Source organism: Dromiciops gliroides, chromosome 4, assembly GCF_019393635.1.
Source record: "Dromiciops gliroides isolate mDroGli1 chromosome 4, mDroGli1.pri, whole genome shotgun sequence".
In the NCBI taxonomy this organism is placed as follows: Eukaryota; Metazoa; Chordata; class Mammalia; order Microbiotheria; family Microbiotheriidae; genus Dromiciops; species Dromiciops gliroides.
This window is the reverse complement of record NC_057864.1, coordinates 469,713,285-469,730,507: the sequence shown is the minus strand read 5'-3', so window position 1 is coordinate 469,730,507 and position 17,223 is coordinate 469,713,285. Positions and strand designations below refer to the sequence as shown.

The 17,223-nt window shown below is 44.6% G+C and overlaps 1 pseudogene; it reads right to left on the bottom strand.

Moving 5' to 3' along the window:
* Window positions 1-8,193: 8,193 nt before the first annotated feature.
* LOC122755302 lies at window positions 8,194-16,761 on the bottom strand (annotated as a pseudogene).
* Window positions 16,762-17,223: the final 462 nt, after the last annotated feature.

Here is a 17,223-nt window from a genome sequence, read left to right as displayed (position 1 = left end):
GATGGTAACGTTAGCGCTTTAAGACCGACAAAGCGCTTTGCGTATGTTACAGCTGGCTGATAAAAACGACGGCTCGCGTTGCTCTTAGGATTTGCACAGGGCTTTGCGTATTGGTTTATTTATCTATCAGAAGATCTCCAGTAATAATAGCTAGCATTTATATCTCACCGTGCTTCGCCTACAGCTCATTTGTCTGCCTCATTTACTGGTTCTAACTTTCTGTCTCTATCCTTGAGCTAGCTCCTCGGCATACCCCCCCCCATTTCCGGATCCATCCGACACCTGTATGTTCAGATCATAGGCTGATAAAGGACCAGAGGGTCACAGCTCTGTGGGGCCATCTGTCTAATCCCAGCCCCTCGTTTTACAAATGAGGACACTGAGGCATGCCCTGGGCATCCTGGGAGGGAACTAGTGGCCCCCAGTCCCCCAGTCCAGCCCGCTCACTGAGGACCCTGGAATCATCCTGGATCTAGCTTGGACAGGGCCCCAGAGGCCATTTGGTCCACTAGTTAATGAAGAATAAGAGCACCTTGATTCATATCCCAGCTCTGCTACTTACTAAACCTGTGTGACTTTGAGCAAGTCACTTCCTCTCCTGGGCCTCAGTTTTCTCATCTGCAAAATGAGGGAGTTGGACAAGATGGTCCCTGAGGTCTCTTCCAGCTATAGCTCTATGTCATCCCATCTATGACCTGTCATTTGCTTTCCGTGTGATCTTGGTCTAGGAAGCATTTACTCTCCCTCGGTCTCAGTTTACTCATCTGCAAAATAAGGGGTTGGACTAGCTAAGTTACTTTCTAGTTCCAAATTAATAATTATGTGATCCATAAATTTTAGAGGTGAGACTAGAACTCAGTTCTCCTACTTTCCTGTCCAGTGCTCTTGGGGAGAATTTTCTCAATACCATTCTATAATCAAAGATTTCTAAGCTGTTGTTTAGTGACTCTTTGTGTCTCTTATCTATTTTCTTTAAAAACATGACCAAAACTTCCTTTTTTTTTTTTTTGCGGGACAATGGGGGTTAAGTGACTTGCCCAGGGTCACACAGCTAGTAAGTGTCAAGTGTCTGAGGTCGGATTTGAACTCAGGAACTCCTGAATCCAGGGCCGGTGCTTTATCCACTGCACCACCTAACTGCCCCCAAAACTTCTTCCAATATTCCTCCCCCAGGGGCAGCTAGGTGGCAGTGGATAAAACACTGGCCCTGGATTCAGGAAGACCTGAGTTTAAATCAGGCTTCAGACACTTGACACTAGCTGTGTGACCCAGGGCAAGTCACTTACCCTTCATTGTCTTGCAAAAAACCCAAAAGCAGTATTCCTCCCCCACTCCTTCAGAGAGCCATTCCATGCATGAAATAATCTTTGTTAAGAAAAAGAGATGGGGCAGCTAGGTGGTGCAGTGGATAAAGCACTGGCCCTGGATTCAGGAGTACCTGAGTTCAAATCTGGCCTCAGACACTTAACACTTACTAGCTGTGTGACCCCGGGGCAAGTCACTTAACCCCAATTGCCTCACAAAAAAAAAAAAAAAGGAAAAAAAAAGAAAAAGAGATGAACAAATCAACAAAACTGATCACTTCATCTAAAAAGTCTGAAAATATATGCAGTGTACCACACTTGCATATCTCCCACCTCTGCAAAAAAAAAGTGAGCTGGAGGTATCTTCTCAATAGCTCTTCTTTGGGGCCATGCTTGTTCTTTAATAATTTTGCTATGTTCACTTTCGTTTGGTGTATGTGTGTCCTTTCCATTTACATTTTTGTCATGATTGTGTATATTGCCATCTTGTCTCTGGTTCATCCTGCATCAGTTCATGCAAATCTTTCCATGCTTCTCTGCATTCATCATTTCTGGCAGTCCAGTAATGCTCACCTACATCCACTTACCACAACCAGCCATTTCTCAGTCGATGGGCATTCCTGAACACCATTTCTTTGCCATTAGGAAAGGCACTGTCATAAATATTTTGGCATGTACGAAGACACTCTTCTCTTTTTTTTTTTTTGGGCGGGGCAATGAGTGTTAAGTGACTTGCCCTGGGTCACACAGTAAGTGTCAAGTGTCTGAGGCTGGATTTGAACTTGGGTCCTTCTGAATACAGGGCCGGTGCTTTATCCACTTCGCCACCTAGCGGTCCCAGGATTTTCTTCTCATCAATGCTCTCATTAGGGAAGAAATTCAGTAATGGAAGCTGTGAGTCAAAGGACATGCATATCTTAATCACTTTATTTGCATAATTTCAAATTGCTTTCCTAAATGGTTATGCACTTGTTCACAGCTCCAACAACAACATACCAGGAGGCCTATCTGCCCCCAACACTCCCTCCCTTCAAAGTTGATTGTTGCCATACTCTGTCATCTTTTCCAAGCTGTAAGATGTGTGGTGAAATCTCAGGGTTGTTTGGGTCTTGATTCACTCTTCTCTCATTGTTATTGATGTGGTTTGTTTGGCTATATCCAATTCTTTTGTCAACTGTTCACCTCTTATAGTCGATGATCTGTTTGGTCATATTTCTAGAAATATATAACATAATGATGTGTGGTTCCAAGGAATGGTGGTATGTACATTGGCCACACCCAGGTAAAACCATCTCAGCCAACGGGTTAAACTAGATTGAAGATAAGTGACAGGCCTCAAGCCTGTGGGTGAGTTGGGGTGGGGTGGGGGGAGTGTCTGCCCCAAGCATGTGAAGACTTTCCCGGCAGAATGGGCAGATGTGAACAATTTGTTCTCACGTCCGTGGAGGTGGCTGAAGCAGGTGCTCTGGAACACTTAGAGTTTGGTCACCCATCCTCTTGACTTTTGTCCCATCCTACTGGACTTAGATGATTCTGGAAGAATCCCTTGTTTGGACAGGAAGACATCTGCTATCCATAGTGGTGGAAGCTAGGAAATCTACTTCTAATTTTTCTCTTCTTTCATTGCTTTTCAAATTCACAGACTTACTCTACCCATTCCATTCCCACCCCATCAAAAACCTGCCTCGGCAAGGAGGACCAGGGTTTCAGGCCAAGCCTCTGACACATACTGGCCTGGTGACCCTGGGCAAGTCACACAACCTCTCGGTGCCCCCCAGGCACCTCTCCAAGACATGAGAAAGTGCCAACTTGTATTGGTGGAAGGACTTTCCTCATGTGAGAGTTCCCCATGCCAGTCCCAGTGTCAGATTGGATGAACTCAATTTGGAAAAGTCTTGGATCTTTCAATTTCACCCTGGAAAAAAACCAAAACAACCGAGACCCATTTGGACCCAGTTGAAACATTTCTCATAATGTCTCATAATTGGTGTGTCCTGGGGGCAGCTAGGTGGTGCAGCGGATAGAGCACTGGCCCTGGATTCAGGAGGACCTGAGTTTAAATCCAGCCTCAGATACTTGACACTTACTAGCTGTGTGACCCTGGGCAAGTCACTTAACCCCCATTGCCCTACAAAAAGAAAAAAAAAAATTGGTGTGTCCTTGGGTACCTACTGAGGCCTCATTTCCCCTCCTTGTAAAATGAGAAGGCCAGACTAGATGATTGTTGACGTCCCTTCCAATTATATTAGAGTTTAACTTATTGTACTAGGGTAGGGCTAAGGGAAAGCCAGCAGACGTAAAATCCCATGGTTCTGTTCAATCTAGGGCCAACAAGACAAATATGCAGAATTCACCAAGAATAGTTTTTGCTTTTCCTTCACTGCCTGAAGTTGTCCCTACATCTTAAAAGCCACTGAAGTTTAGCCTAGCTCTGGCATTGACTGGCAGAAACCAAGGCACCAAGACTTCAAGCCTAGTAAAGGATTGAAGTGCTGATTGTCTGAGGACCAGAGCCAGGTGCAGGTTGGCTAAATGTTCAACCACAACAACCCACAAAGACCACCTGCTAAAAGATGGAGAGGGGCGGCTAGGTGGCGTCATACTGTGCAGAGTGCTGGTCTTGGAGTTGGGAAGACTCTTTATCCTGAGTTCAAATTTTACCTCAGACACTAGCTGTGTGACCCTGGGCAGGTCACTTACCTCTGTCTACCTCAGTTTCCTCATCCGTCAAATGAACTGGAAAGGAAATGGCAAACTGCTCCAGTGTCCTTGCTAAGAAAACCCCAAATGGGGTCAAGAAGAGTCAAACATGACTGAAAATAACCGAACAGCAACCACAAAAGATGGAGAAGTTGTGTTCTACAACATGTGACTGCAGGGGGAGTGCCTGCATAGACAAAATCTGGGATCATTGAGATAGTTCAACTCTGGTTTTTTGTTGCAGCTATTGACAGGAGATGAGGATTTTATCTAATGTGAGGGGAAAAAAAGATGTATAAACAGGCCACAGCACTTTTTAGCAACGATGAACAAGAGTAAAGGAAGCTGTCTGAAAGGTGTCAAAGGGAGTAGGACTAAAAATGGAAGTGAGCCAATTGTGCTGGGAGACCCAAGTGGGAGAAAGTATGGTAACTCAGGATCACGTAGCGCCCTGAGGTTTGCAAAGCACTTTAGATACATTAGCTTGCTTGATCCTCCCAGCAATCCTCAGGGCTAGGAAACTAGGTGCTGTTAGCATTCCCATTTGACAGATGAGGAAACTGAGGTAGGCAGCAGTTAAGTGACTTGCCCAGCATCACACCCCAGGTAAGTGTCTGAGGGTGGATTTGTACTGGGGTCTTAGTGACCTCAGGCCTGTTTATTGATGATAATCATATAAAGTTAAGGGAAATAGAGGAAGACCCCGCCCCCTTCCTCAGATGGTTGGGTAGACCCCCTTGGGAAGACTTGATATAGATGGGCATGGACTGGAGTTGACTAGTACCAGAAGGTATGAGATCTCACTGGAAGAGGGAGGACTCACAATGACGTGGCTACAGATGAACTTACTGAACATAAGATTTGTTGAAAATAAGATTACTTTGTTCTCCAGGAGATAGAGAAAGCATTTATTCAGGACTTATTATGTCCCCAGCACTGTGCCAAGTTTTGGGAATACATATACGAGCAAGCAAGACAGCCCCTGACCTCAGTGAGTTTATGCTCTAATAAGGAAAGACAATATAGTGGATAAGCTGGAAAGGGAAGGGGGAAGGCAAGGTCCAAGGTAGCCATGGTAGAGACATAGGCAGGAAATGGGCTAGAACCCTGGATCCTGGCAGGTTCTGGAGCCTAGGATGGTTCTGGGGCTGAATCCAAGTATCCAGTGGGCCCAGGCAGAGACAATGGCATAGCTGAAGAAGATCTGGACCTCCAAGGGGACAATATTCTCTGCTTCTGGTGGATGTTCCTCTAATCCCTGTCGGAGTCTTTCTAGATAGTTCTAGAATAGTGGCTCTTCTTCCCAAGCTCTAACAGAAGTTCCCATGGGAGCACAGGTTCTAGTACTGAAAAGAACCTTAGAGATCATCTCATTCAGCTCTTCCCTTCGCAGAATCTGGAACTGAGGAGGACACAGATGAGAAAAGAGAGGAAGGAATGACTTCATTTCCCCTGGATTGCAGTCACCAGCCAACCTATGACTCAAAACTCAGGTCCTCTGCCTTTAAGCCAGGCATCTGTCCTCTGCCCCCCACGATGCCTCTTCAGTGACTCAGGAGTGGTTCCCATGTTAAGGTGGAAATCCTCAGAGTTCCCTAGCCACAAGAGGCAGAAGCCGGTTCCAGCCTGGGAAGGGAGCCTATCACACAATGGCAGGCTAACCCCAGGGTAGATGAGTCAAGCTCACAGCCTCGCTGCTGACCCTGCCCAACCCTGACAGCCCATGGCACCAGATAGGGCCTGGGTGTGCCATTCAAACGAGCAGAAGCCCAGGTTAATTGGGGCACGTCCCATGCTCTCAGATTTTATTTATTTTTTGCTAGAAAAGTTTGAGGTCTAGACTTCACCACCTCAGGCCAGCATCTGGGGGACAATTATCTTGTTTGCACCTTTTGAGTTCTTCCATCAACTCCTAGTTGTAATGATCTAATCGCTCCTTCCGGAGAAACTACTCTGGGGAAAATATGACAAGCCAGAGGAGGTGGCCCCGCCCCTTTCAGGTGGTTTTAACCAACCCACTCTTCCCTAGAAATGGCCAAACTGACTGAACATCATCGATGCTCAGGCGAAGACATCTTTTCAGTTCCTGGTTATTCTGGAGTCCTGGCTGGCAGGCTTATAGAGCCAGAGTTGGAAGATACAACCAGAGGCCACTGTGTCCAGGCTTCTTCTCTTACAGACGAGGACACTGAGGCTCAGGAAGATGAAGTGGCTTATAGGATGAGATCTAGAGGTGGAAGCGGTCTCAAAGCCCTCTAGGTTCACTTCCTTTTTTTTTTTTTTTTTTTACAAATGGGGAAACTGAGGACCATGGAGGTTAAGGGACTTGCCCAAGGTCCCACAGGGTGGGGGCTTGGGGGGGGGTGGTGACATTCCCAGAAACCTTCTGGGTCCACAATCAGTACTTTCCCTACTGTGGCAGGCTGCCTGCAAAACCACCCATTTAAAAAATTTTACTCTCTTATTTGGTGCCATATAATTAGGAGTGAGGAGAGTGGCCTACATAACATCGTGAGGAGCAGTGCAATTTTGGTGACTCATTAAGAGGACAAGTCCCGGAGGACTATTTTTAATAAATCACTGATGCATTGCTTCCATCCTCATACCCCGACTCCATGCAACTCGGAAGGAAAAAAGTGAGCCCAAATTCAGTCACGTTGTGGCTCCCAGGCAAATAGGAAAGCAGCCTCAAGCCACCAGCTGGGCCCACACCCACAGGCCATTCTTTGCCTGGAAGCTGAGCCTCATTCTGATGGACAGTTCTGTGTTCCTGATGATTAATTCACTCTGGGTTCCCACCCTGTCACGGCCGGGCTTGGGCATCACTGTGGATCTCTTTCAATTAAGGAATGTGTGCAGATATCCCTCTCCATAAACAGAAACCTTTTCAGGCAGTATTTAGTCACTATGGGGGGAGGGGGCGGGACAGCCCCACCCATCCAATAGCCCTGATTAAGCACTTCTGCGGTGCTGGCCACAGCACACAATGAGCTTCCTTTTGAATTCGATTCAGGTAGTTAGGGTAGCATGCACTACTCTCAGCTTTGGCTTCCTGAAATGCCGACGATATTGATCAAAGTCATCGTCAAATCACGTTCTGTGCAACAGAGAATACCTGTGCTAAAGTGAGAGAGGAGGGGCTGCCCAGAAGTATGTTCACCAAGCCTCCCTCGAAGGGTTGGATTGGCAGAATGTGAATATTTTGAATGTTCCATAATCCCCACCAGGAAGCCCACATGGGCTAAGGACAGAGTCCACATCCAGTCCCCCCTTACACATGCGTAACACATTTGTAATTTGGGCATGACATCAATCCGTGCAAATAATGAAGCAGAATTGTAATTATTATTCCAGGTTTCATTTTTTTCTTCCCATGATTTCCTACACACTAAAACCAGAGGCAGCTAGGGGGCTCAGTGGATAGAGCTCCAGGTCTGGAGTCAGGGTGACTCATCTCCTTGAGTTCAAATCCAGCCTCAGTCATTTACTAACTGTGATCCTGGGCAAGTCACTTCACCCTGTTTCCTCATCTGTCAAATGAGCTGGAGAAGGAAATGGCAAACCACTCCAGTATCTTTGCCAAGAAAACCCCAAAAAGGGGTCATGAAGAGTCCGACATGACTGAAACTATTTAAATTAGCTTTGTCTAGTTAGATGAATTCGATAAAAGCTGTCTAGTTTAGTGAGTCAAAAAGAAATGCAAAAGCAAACAGGAGCCGACAGATTTCATCCCTTATTCAGCCCAGTTTCTGTCTGCCCAGGAGGTGTACTATTGACAGCTCCAGATCTAGGATCACCGAATTTCAGCTGGAGGGGACGTTAGAGGCTCTCTAGCTCAACCTAGATCCAAACATGAATCCCCTCTACAAGATATACAATGGGCAGTCACTGAAATTTTGCTTGTAAACCTTCAGGAGCCACGCATGGTGAGGCATAGGTGTAATCCCTGCTACTAGGGGAGATTGATGCTGGTGATTTGCTTGACTTGGGAATTCTGAGCTACAGAATAGGCAAAAGGGGGGCAGCTAGGTGGCGCAGTGGATAAAGCACCTGCCCTGGATTCAGGAGTATCTGAGTTCAAATCCGGCCTCGGACATTTGACACTTACTAGCTGTGTGACCCTGGGCAAGTCACTTAACCCCCATTGCCCCGCAAAAAACAAAAAACAAAACAGAATAGGCAAAAGTCTTCAGGCATCTGTGCTAAGTATGACACCAATGTAGTGAGCCACTGGAAGCAGGAGGCTGCCGGGCTGTCTAAGGAAGGATGAACCAACCTAAGTAGGAAATGGAGCAGGTCAACGCTTCTGAGCCTGTCAACCAATCACGGAACATTTATTAAGTGCCTTCTATGTGTTGGGTACTGTGCTAAGCAGTGGGGCAAAAGACAAATGCCTGCCCTCAAGGAGTTTATAATCTAATCGGGAGACAAATCTATACAGAGCAAGCTATCTACTGGAGAAATAGGAAGTAATTAACAGAGGGAAGGTATTGGAATTAAGAGGGGTGTGGGAAAAGCTTTAGGTAAAAGAAGGGATTTTAGTTGGGACTTAAAGGAAGCTAAGGAGGTCAGTAGTCAGAGTGGGATAGAGGGAACATTTTAGGCATGGAGAAAATGCCTAGTGTCTTGTCTATGGAATGGCCAGGAGGTTAGTGTCACGGAACGGAAGAGTATGCCTCAGGGAGTGAGGTGCAAGAAGACAGGAAAGGCAGGAGGAGGTGGCTAGGTTATGAAGGGCTTGGAATGCCAAGTGCAGCATTTTATATCTGATCCCAAGAGCAGTGAGATGGGGCTGTGAGTGGCCACTACGTAATTCCAGGCTGTGGAGACCCAGCTTCAAACAAACCAGCAAATAAAAGAAAACCCCCAACGAGAGGGAACCTCCTGCCTCCTGAAGCAGCCTGCTCCCCTTAGTACAGATTTAACTGTTAGGAAATTTTTCCAAACCTCAAGCCTCAACTTGCCTCTTTGTAACATCCATCCCTTGCCTTTTTTTTTTTTTTTTTTTTGGCAAGGCAATGAGGATTAAGTGACTTGCCCAGGGTCACACAGCTAGTAAGTGTCAAGTGTCTGAGGCTGGATTTGAACACAGGTCTTCCTGAATCCAAGGCCAATGCTTTATCCAATACGCCACTTAGCTGCCCCCATCCTTTGCTTTTCCTTCTGATCTCTGTGGCCAGCAGAACAAGTCTAATATGATTCTATGCAACAGCCGTTCAGATACTTGAAGCCAGCCAACCTGTCCTAAATTTTGTCTTCAAGCTAAATGTCCCCTGTTCCCACCACTGATCCTCATATGAAGCCTTTGGCCATCCTGATTGTCCTCCTTTGGACCTTCCTCTCTGGCTTATTACAGCCTGAATGGGAGATGATAGTCCAAAAGTGGTCTGGCCGGGCAGATGCGGCGCCATTATCACCTCCCTAATCTTAGACTCCAGGTTCTTATGCAACCTAAGATTTCATTAGCTTTCTTGGTTGTCATATCACACCACTGTCTCATACCAAGCTTGCAATCCAGAAACTCCAACACTTCCCCAGCCCCCAATCTTTTTCAGTCAAATTGGTGTCTTGCTGTGCCTTCTTCTTCTTATAATTTCACAGTTGATATTTTGAATCCAAAAAAGAATGCTTTGCCTTCAAAGCACTTTACATTTGGCATTTGCATTCATATTATTACATTTGGCCGAATTTTTCAAGGTATTTTTCTTTTCTTTCTTTCTTTCTTTCTTTCTTTCTTTCTTTCTTTCTTTCTTTCTTTCTTCCTTTTCTTTCTTTCTTTTCTTTCTTTCTTTCTTTCTTCCTTTTCTTTTTTCCTTTCTTTCTTTCTTTCTTTCTTTCTTTCTTCTTTCTTTCTTTCTTTCTTTCTTTCTTCCTTTTCTTTCTTTCTTTTCTTTCTTTCTTTCTTTCTTTTTAGAATAAGATGGTCGTTTATTTAGGGGCAAGGGAAGGGAGGGGGAAGGGAAACCATGAAAGAAGTCCTTGGACTTCTCATGGGGAGAAAGGTATGGCACAGAGAGAGTGGCTCTGAGATACCAATCTCCTCAAAATATTTTTCAATCTTGACTCGTCTAATGTGTTATCCTTTCTGTTTTTGTTTGTTGTTTTGTTGTTGTTTTTTTTTTTTTGGTGAGGCAATTGGGGCTAAGTGACTTGCCCAGGGTCACACAGCTAGTAAGTGTCAAGGGTCTGAGGCCAGATTTGAACTCAGGTCCTCTTGAATCTAGGGCCAGTGCTCTATCCACTGAGCCACCTAGCTGCCCCCCTTTTTTTTTTGGTGTTATCCTTTCTAATGTATTATTATTTGCAAATTTTATTTATGTAGCATCTATGCTTTTATTCAAGAAACTGAAACCTGTGTTGTTTACACAGGAACCAGAAGGGATCCCTGGGACAGTCCACTGGAGACCTCCTTTCCAGTTGTCATTGAATCGTTAACGATTACTCTTTGCTGTCAACCATTCGATGAGTTCAGAATCTGCCCAATTGTACTATTACTGAGGCTACATATCCCTATATTTTCCACAAGCATAGTATGAAAGACTTTGTTAAATGTGTCCCTAAAATCTAGGTAAATCAAATTCAACTCTATCGGGGCAGCTAGGTGGCACAGTGGCTAGAGCTCCAGCCCTGGAATCAGGAGGACCTGAGTTCAAATCCAGCTTCAGACACCTGACACTTACTAGCTGTGTGACCCTGGGCAAGTCACTTAACCCCAATTGCCTCACCAAAAAAAAAAAATAAGAAAAAGAAAAAAAATTCAACTCTATCTCTAGCCCTTTCCTGATCTACCATTCTAGGATCCCTATCAGAAAAGGAAATGGACTTGGTCAACTCTGGATTGAACCCCTATGGCCATTTATGACCAATGCTTGCTTTCCTGGGTGTTTTCTAACCTATACCTATAACAATAGGATAAAAGTCAATTTCTTTTTTCTTTTCTTTTTTTTGGTGAGGCAGTTGGGGTTAAGTGACTTGCCCAGGGTCACACAGCTAGTAAGTGTCAGGTGTCTGAGGCTGGATTTGAACTCAGGTCCTCCTGAATCCAGGGCCGGTGCTCTATCCACTGCACCACCTAGCTGCCCGATAAAAGTCAATTTCATTGGTTTAGAGTTTGCTGGTTCCATTCTCTTCTCTTTTTTGGAAAAATAGAAGGTTTCTTTCTTTTCTTTTCTTTCTTTCTTTCCTTCCTTCCTTCCTTCCTTCCTTCCTTCCTTCCTTTCTTTCTTTCTTTCCTCCCTCCCTCCCTCCCTCTCTCCCTTCCTTCCTTCCTTCTTTCCTTCCTTCCTTCCTTCCTTCCTTCCTTCCTTCCTTCCTTCCTTCCTTCCTTCCTTCCTTCCTTCCTTCCTTCCTTCCTTCCTTCCTTCCTTCCTTCCTTTCCTTTCCTTTCCTTTCTTCCTAAAGAACATAAACTCTATGGGGCTTTGTCATATTTTTAAAAGAATTTATTTTGTTGTTCTTCCATCATTTTTAGTTATATCCGGGTCTTCATGATCCACGATCCATTTGGGGTTTTCTTGGCAGAGATACGAGAGTGATTTGCCATTTCCTTCTCCAGCTTATTTGACAGATGAGGAAACTGAGGCAAACAGAGTGAAGTGACATCTTCAAAAAGCAACCAAGCTCAAACCTTGATGTTCCCCAGGCATCACAACTCACTGGAGCCGTTTAGAAAATCCATGATGACAAAGTTGCCTTCAAAGCCGTTCATTATAGAAAGCTTTCCTAGTCCCAAGATTTTCAGATTGGTGCCCATAGAATCTTCCCTAGTGCCCTGCTGTAGAAGCTTGCTTAGAGTCTTCTGGGGGTATTTTCCAAGTGTTTGGTGTTTTGTGACCTTTGGGATTTTTATGAGATTTCTGAATTGGGGGTGGCTAGATGGCTGGGCCTGGAGCCAGGAAGATCTGAGTTCATATGTAGTCTTAGGCACTTACTAGCAGCGTGATCCTGGGCAAATCACTTAACTGCTATGTGCCTCAATTTTTTCATCTAGAAAATGGATATAATAATGTACCTGTTTCCGGGGCAGCTAGGTGGTACAGTGCATAAAGCACCAGCCCTGGATTCAGGAGGACCTGAATTCAAATCTGGCCTCAGACACTTGGTGCTTACTAGCTGTGTGACCCTGGGCAAGTCACTTAACCCTCATTGCTCTGCAAAAAAATAAAAGAAAATAATGTACCTGTTTCCCAGGATTGTTGTGAGAATCTAATGAGACAATATTTGTAAAACATTTTTAGCTCAGTGCTTGGCACACAGTAAGTGCTATATAAATGTTAGCTATTTTTCTAAATTCATTAATTTTGTTTTCCAGTGACCAGAGAAATTTTCCTATGACATCCATCTAACTATGGTAATATTTACTCATTGTTCCTATTGACATATTATTATTATAGTTGACATAATAATTATATTGTTGGAAAGTAGAGTCAGGAAGGCTTAGGGTCACACCCTGGCTCAGACACACACTTAATTGTGTGACCCTGGGCAAGTCATTTCTAAGTGCCCTGGTGACTTTCTAAGATGATAAATTACAAATGGTCTCATATACCAGTAGGGGGATTTCTCCACAGAGGGAATTCTCTGCATAGATAAAACCACAGGTTAGTATAGTATACCATCTCCCCATGAAATTATTATTTCAGCTCTTCAGCCTGCTTCTATAAAATTGACATTCAGCTTTATTCTGGCTCATTTTCTTTAACCAAAATCTCACTAGGCTTCCTTATTGTGGAATGGAGGTGCCCAAAATTGAGTTTGAAAGGGACTGAGTGACCTGTCCGGGATCACACAGTGAGTCCGTGGATCAGAGCTAGCCTCAGAACCAAGTCTCTCTGATTCCAAGGCCAGCGCCCTAGCCACTGCAACACCTGGCTGCTCAAATATTTCGAAACTCTTATCCTGGACAACAAAGGTCATTCATTAGGAAAGACAAAGGAAAACTTTTTTCTAGAAAATAAAGTCTTCAAGTGCTTAAAAATCAGGTTTAGCACAAACACCAAAGTGCAAAGTACCATCATCAATGACTTGGCCTAGAATGACCAATCACACTGCCCTTCAGAAGCACCTTCTGACAGCCTGTCTCAAAGGCCTTTACAGATCACCACATCACCCCTGTACCCTTCCACGTAGCAGAGGAGAGAATTGTAGCGTGATGAGTCATTGCAAAACCCCTGACATCAGCTCTTCCCATCTCCTTTCCCCCAGTCTTTGACACAGGGGCAGCCTTCCTCCTTGCCAAGGCCAACTCCCTTCCTATGGCCCCGATCTTGTCCCCTCTTCTCCCCTATCAGAGATCCTCTCCCCTCAATCATTCCCCACCCTTCCTCATGTCTTCAACCTCTCCCTACCAACTGACTCCTTCCTTGCTTCCTTCAAGCATGGCTGAATCTCCCCCATCCTTAAAAAAAAATCTTCAATAGATATGCCATCCCCTCAAGCTATTGTCCTATATCTCTCTGTCCCTTCTCCAGGGAACTACTAGAAAGAATTAGCTACACCCCTTCCCTGCAGTTGCAGTCTGGCTTCAGACCTCATCATTCAACTGTAGCTGCTTTTTCCAAAGTTACTAATGATTTCTTAATTCCCAAATATGATGGGCTTTTTCAGTCCTCACACTTCCTTCCATCTCTCCCGCTTCTGACACTGCTGACCACTCTCTTCCTCGATACTTGCTTCCTTCTGGGTTTGTTTGTTTGTTTTGGTGGGGGCAATGTGGGTTAAGCGACTTGCCCAAGGTCACACAGCTAGGAAGTGTCAAATGTCTGAGGTCAGATTTGAACTCAGGTCCTTCTGAATCCAGGGCCAGTGCTTTGTCCACTGTGCCACCTAGCTGCTCCTCTGGGTTTTTTGTTGTTGTTGTTGTTGTTGTTTTTTGGGGGGGGTTGGTTTTAATGACATTCCTTTATCCTGGTTCTCTTCATTCCTTTGTGACATATTTTTCTCATCATCTTTATCATGCCCCCTCACTGTGGGGTTTCCTCAAGGTTCTGTTATAGATCCTCTTCTGTCTGTCTGTCTGTCTCTCACCATTTCCCTCTCTCTCTCTCTTGCCATTTCTCCTCTCTCTCCAACTATCTCCATCTTTCCCTCTCTCTCCATCTCTTTATGAGTCCCCATGGATTTAATTATCATTTCTATACCGATGACTCCCAGATCTGTGTATCTGCTCTAGCTTTCTCCCTCAGCTGAGCTTTGGTCTCACATCATTAGTTCCCTAATAGACATCTCAAACTGCTTGGCCTGAAGACATTTAAAATTCACCATGTCCAAAACTGAAATCATTTCCTTTTCTCCTAAACCCTCCCCCTCTTCCTAACTTCCTTATTGCTATCAAAGGCCCCACTGTCCTTCTGGTCTCCCACGTTCATAACCTCAGCATCATCCTGGACTCCTCACTCTTCCTCATCTCACATTTCCAAGTAGTTGCCAAATCTTACTGGTTTTTAATTTTAATTTTAAAAATGATTCTTACATCTGGCCCTGTCTGTCTACTCACAAAGCTGGCTCCTTAGTTCTTTCCCTCATTACCACTTTGCTGCATTATTACAACTAATTGGTGTCCCTTCCTCAAGTCTCTCCCTCACTCTTACTCACTGCTCCAGCAGAGATTGGCCCAAAGGCCTCCTCAGTGTAGACAATTCTAGTGGCTTCTTATCAAAGGTTCTAGGATTAATTCCTCAGTTTAGCTTTTAAAGTCCTAAATTAAACTGGCCCCAGTCAATCTTTCCAGTCTCATTGGTCCCCCTCCCACGCTCTGTGAATCAGCCAAACTGGCCTTCTCTCTGGTCCTCCCACACAGTCATCCATCTCTTATCTCTGTTTCCTCGATCTGGGAATGCACTACCTCCCCACCTTTGCCTGTGGATTTCGACTTTGCCGCATCTCTTAAATACACACCCACCTTTCCTCCGACACTGCCCTCATCACCTCACACCTGGACTATTGCAAGAGGCTGATGGATGGTGGGCCTGCCTGCCTGCCTGCCTGAGGTCCCTCCATCCTCCATTCAGCCACCAGTGATTTACCTAAAACATAGGTCCAAGCATGTCCCCCCCCCCCACTCCTCTGTAAGCTCTAATAGCTCCCTATTGTCCCCAAGAGGAAATGTGAAATGCTCTCTTCAGCATAACCCAGCCACCTTCCTCCCTCTCCATTCTTCTTACACCTTACTCCCCAGCCCTCTACAATCCCGGGATACTAGCCTCCTGACTGTTCCATGAACAAGACCCCCCATCTCTCAGCTGGGGGATGCTCTGGGCATTCTCTCTGGCTAGGACCCCGTGCTTGGCATACTCTTCCCCCTCATATCTGCCTACTGGCTTCCCCAGCTTCCTTTAAGTCCCAAGTAAAATCCCGTCTTTTAGAGGAATTCTTCCCTAAATCTTCTTCATTCGAATGCTCTCCCTCTTTTAATTATTTCCTGTTTCTCCTAGATATAGTTTGCTCGCTCTGGGTATATATCTACATATGCATACACACAGACATATATATATATACACATATATATGTATATATAATATGCATATACATATATTATACACACACACATTTTCAAATGCCGTCATTAGATTGTAAGCTCCTTGAAAGTAGGAACTGTCTTTTGCCTCTTTTCTTCTCCTCCCCAGCTCTTAGCACAATGCTTGGCACAAAGTAGGTGCTTCATAAATGTCTGTTTTCCGACTGACTTTTGCTCCATAGAGTTGCTCTCTTCTTTTTTTTTTTTCCATTCATTCAGTCATTTATTTAGGTCTGCAGTTCTTCCAAAAGCAGCAGTAATTTAATTTGGTTTAAGCCATGCCTAAATATAAGATGTACAAAAGGCTACTTCTTGTATTCCTCTTTTCGTAGCTAAAAAGCTTTTCTTTTCTTTAAGTGTTACACTCTATTTTCGATCATACCTGGAATGTAAAAACGTTCAAGCACAATTTCAGAAATGATTAAAGCTACCATCAAAAGAAGTGACCTGCGGGCGGCTAGGTGGTGCAGTGGATAAAGCACCAGCCCTGGATTCAGGAGTACCTGAGTTCAAATCCAGCCTCAGACACTTGACACTTACTAGCTGTGTGACCCTGGGCAAGTCACTTAACCCCCATTGCCTCATCCAAAAAAAAACAGTGACCTGCCCTAATTTGTGTTCTGTACCATCCACCACTGTTCATTTGAAGACCTGAAATATATGTGGGGTTTACAAAACCATCCATGGCCGCCACTTCAGTGAGCTCCTGTTTGATGAACTGGGAATGACTGGCATAAAACTTGAACTTGTCACTGATGTCCACCCATTTCACTTTCCTAGCATCATCTCCTGCTTCCAGAGCCAATTATCCATCGTCTCACCTGTCCCATCACGATAGTTCACAGCCTCTGTCTCCATCCACGCGTTATCAGTGTTTCGAGGATCATCCCTTATAAACTGTTAAATCTTCTCGGGCCAAACAGTTTGTGTCATTGTTCTTCCGTCTCTTGTCTCTCAGCACTGGATTTCTGTAAGGAGTTCATAGCTTCTTCACCAAACTCGCTTTAAGGTAGCGCTTATTTTCTCTCCTGGATCTTCCATCCCCCCCCCCCCCGGGATTGCCCATTCCCCAGTCTTTCCTTTTGATTGCTCCAAATTGTGAGATATTTTTCCCAGAATGAGGATGAATCACTGAGGGTGAATGACTTGATTTCCACTGCTGTCCCTTTCCCACCTAGTCATGATGGGTTCTGCAGCATGGTTTGGGCTGAGTTCTTTTCTTTTAGGATGAAGTTTAGGCATGGTCTTCTGCTTTGGATTCCTTCTAATCCCCCCCACCCCCCGACCCCTGGTAGCCTCCCTCCCTAACTATCTTGTATTTATCTACTTTGAATAAATTTGTATTTATTTACTTGATATTCATGTTGGATATATTTTTATACACCCTTGCTCTCTCCCGTAAGTTCACTTTGAATGGGGATTTTTTCATTCTTTGTACTTGTTATCCCTAGCACCTTGCACATGGTAGGGGCTTCATATGTTGGCTGGATTGATTCTTTTTGCTTCACCATAATAATAATAATATAATATAATGATTATAATAGAAATATCATCAGGGCAGAAAGTGGCTGCTGTTTTACAAATCCCAGGTTGCACATTAACAGTCTAAGGCAATGAATAACACAACTATAACATATTCCAGATAGGTAATGGAGAGATATCTGGGTAACCTCAACCAGAATTTGCATTACTGCAAATTTCTAA